The 3,192-nt window shown below is 27.5% G+C and overlaps 1 long non-coding RNA gene across 1 annotated transcript; it reads left to right on the top strand.

Annotated features, from left to right (window-relative positions):
- Window positions 1-547: 547 nt before the first annotated feature.
- On the top strand, window positions 548-1,427 carry LOC139904040 (uncharacterized). Its single transcript, XR_011778633.1, has 2 exons — window positions 548-786; window positions 1,219-1,427. It is a non-coding gene; the product is annotated as an uncharacterized lncRNA (long non-coding RNA).
- Window positions 1,428-3,192: the final 1,765 nt, after the last annotated feature.

The raw sequence follows: 3,192 nt of genomic DNA, 5'->3' as shown, positions 1-3,192 counted from the left end.
ATTAATGGGTCACTAGCTATTAATACTTGAGTTAATTAAATAGTCCACTAACTAGTGTAGGGTGGGCTAAGGCCCAATAAGGTAGAAAGTCCAACAAGACTAACTAGTAAACATAAGTAAATTACTACGCGTAATTAAGCATCCAAAAACCCAAGTAATTATTATTATGAAATAATAATTAAGATTTCGTAGTCAGAATATTCCGATTACGACATAAGTTAAACGTGTACGTAGTACGCAGTTTGTTCGTAACGTCAAGTGACACTAACGGTCATAAAGATATCCGGTGATCAAGTTAAGTATCCTACGTACATAAAGGCACGTTTTAACACATAAATGAAAGTAAGCCATGTGTATAAAGATTCCAGAGTATAAAGTAGCACAGTACGCACAAATACGCAGTTTTGCTAAAATACCAGGCCCAAAAGCAAGTCGAAAAAGTCGGGTCGTTACACAAAAAATTAAGTCCAATCCAATTGATAAAGATCTTTCACGTCCGCTAGCACCGATAATAATAAAATTATAAAAACTCAACATTTCAGCTTCTCTTTCCTTCTTTTTCTTAACTAAACTAAAACCAAAATTCATCAAATTTTTCTAAAGTAAATCTTCATCTTTTATATGGATATTAGAAATCACCTCCAGCCAAATTTAGCACGATTTTACGTTGTGAACAACACTTAACCGGGTTTGCTCTTCTCAGCTCCTTCTCTGATTTGGCCACCGCCATCACCACCAAACTCCTCTAACAAACTGGCTCTCTATCAACCAAACGCCGCTTCTAAGGTATATGTTTATGTTTATCACTTACTAAACCGCTCTATTTTAGATCTTATTTGTTTATTTTTCAGATCTGTATAAATTTTTCATCAATTACCAAAGGCGTTTATTTCAGATCTGGTTTTGATTTTTTTTTGCTTCAGGTCTAGTTTTTTTCAGATTTAATTTTGTTTTGTATTTATATGTTATTTTTGTGTTTTAATTACATTTCTTTTTACAGATCTTGGTAGTAGTAGTGGTCCATAGGAATCTTTATTAAGTAATAAAGTAAAAGTTGTTCATCTTTGAGTTATTTTTTGAGATATGAACTTTACGAGATTATTGATTTCTCATTTAGTTTTTTAATTTTAGAAAAAAACTTGTGTATTTATTCTTCCTGTCATTTCTTCCTTCTCTTTTCAAACTTTCTTACGATAATGATTTTTTTTTTATGTGCAGGTTTTCGCTACGTAGGTTGTGTTTTTACTTTATGGGTGGCGGTAGGTGTGACTTTTACCGGTAGGTGTTGCCGGTGGTGGTTGATGACGGGGGGTTTTCATTTTTTTTTTTGTATTTAAATTAGCTATCAAGTGTTGTACTCTATGCTGTGGAAGTTGTACCAACTTTGAGAAGTAATAGCAGTGTATTGGTATTGTTATCTTTGTTTATTTGTTGTATGTGGCAGGATACCAAGGGTCCATAGTCTTCTTTTCCAAAAAAAAAAATAAAAAAAAACTGCCGCTACAGTTGAAAAGTTGGTTTTAAGATAGGAAAAATTACGTTAATTAGTATATAGTATAGTATAATGTTACATGATAAAAATGCCCAATAGCTATAGTAACTCTGCTGACATCATTATGATGTCAACTATTTAGTTACTACCTCCCATAGGCCAGTATTTTATTTTGGTTGTCCCATTTTGATAGTTTACTTCCATAAATAGAAAGGAAAGATGATATTTCAATGGTGGATCTGGAGAGAAAATATTTCATTGGTGGAGAAATGAAGTTAGTGGAATTTTCTAAAACTGCGTGTTTTATGTCTGTGGACTATTGGAATGAAACGGAGAGAGTATTTTACTAGTTTTCATTTTTTCTCCCATCTCAATTATTTACTCATGGACTGGCCATTTTCTAGTATAGGTATATATACCGGGTCATGTACAATTAACGTGTGTTTCATTTAATAAAAAATTTTACTATTAAAAACACGATAATTTATCTATATCTAGGTAACCCTTTTAATTAAATGGTATCCGTAGTAAGTTCAAGTTTAGAAGCAACTTTTATATATTTTTTTGAAAAAACTCGTTTGTAGGAGTTTTACTTAAAACAAATATATCTACCTATACATCTATCTTCTATCTATATATTATTATAAAGCGCGTGTCAATAATCTTACGTGTCAATTTCTCAATTAATCTGAATTAAATTTGAACACGTGTCAATTTCTCAATTAAACTATGGCAATCTATCTATATAGTCATATAAAGCTCTAAAATGATTATATCATCATTAAGCTAATTACTCTTTAATTTTCATAATGATGATGTCATAATTATATATTAATTTAATTAAAAAATAATACAAAATCTTTTTGTAAAAGGAAATATTAATATCTCTTAAATTGTAATTTTAATTTTCTAAAAAAATTAAAAGACATTTATTATTACTAATTATTATTATTATTAATATTATTATTAATATTATTATTAAAAATATAAATTCTCAATTTTGAGCAAAATTTATTATTATTATTTACTTTTAATATAATATTATAATTATAATTATAATTATAATTATTATATTATTAATATTCAAATATGAATTCTTTTTATGAAATTAATTACGTTACATATGTATGCGAAAATACATATCTCTATATATTTGTACAAACAACGAGAAGTTTTTAGTCAAACGGGTCATTAAAATAAATGACTTTAGCATTTACATTCACTTAATACCTAAAACATGTCATTAAATTATTTTATTTAAATAAACCCGTGATTTCACGGGTCATTTCACTAGTTTCTCAATTAATCTGAATTAAATTTGAACACGTGTCAATTTGTCAATTAAACTGAATTAAATTTGCTCACGTGTCATTTTCTTAATTAAACTGAATTAAATTGTATTTCTCAATTAAATTTTTATATAAATTAAAATTTACTTACCATATTTATCATAGAATTTAAAGATATTTACTATAAATAAATATTAATTATTAATTAATTATCTACTATAATAACAATGATGATATAATCAACATACGTATATTATCTATAGAATTATCTAGATATAAAATAGATTATCTACAAAATATAAGTAATTATTATATAGCTATTTCTACTATGTACTTCTACGTCAGGAAGGAAGCATATTACATTACAGAATGTAAAATGAAACAAAAGCTACTCCAACAACCATTCACCAA

This window comes from Rutidosis leptorrhynchoides, chromosome 4 (genome assembly GCF_046630445.1).
Source record: "Rutidosis leptorrhynchoides isolate AG116_Rl617_1_P2 chromosome 4, CSIRO_AGI_Rlap_v1, whole genome shotgun sequence".
Lineage (NCBI taxonomy): Eukaryota > Viridiplantae > Streptophyta > Magnoliopsida > Asterales > Asteraceae > Rutidosis > Rutidosis leptorrhynchoides.
This window is presented reverse-complemented; position numbering and strand designations above follow the sequence as displayed.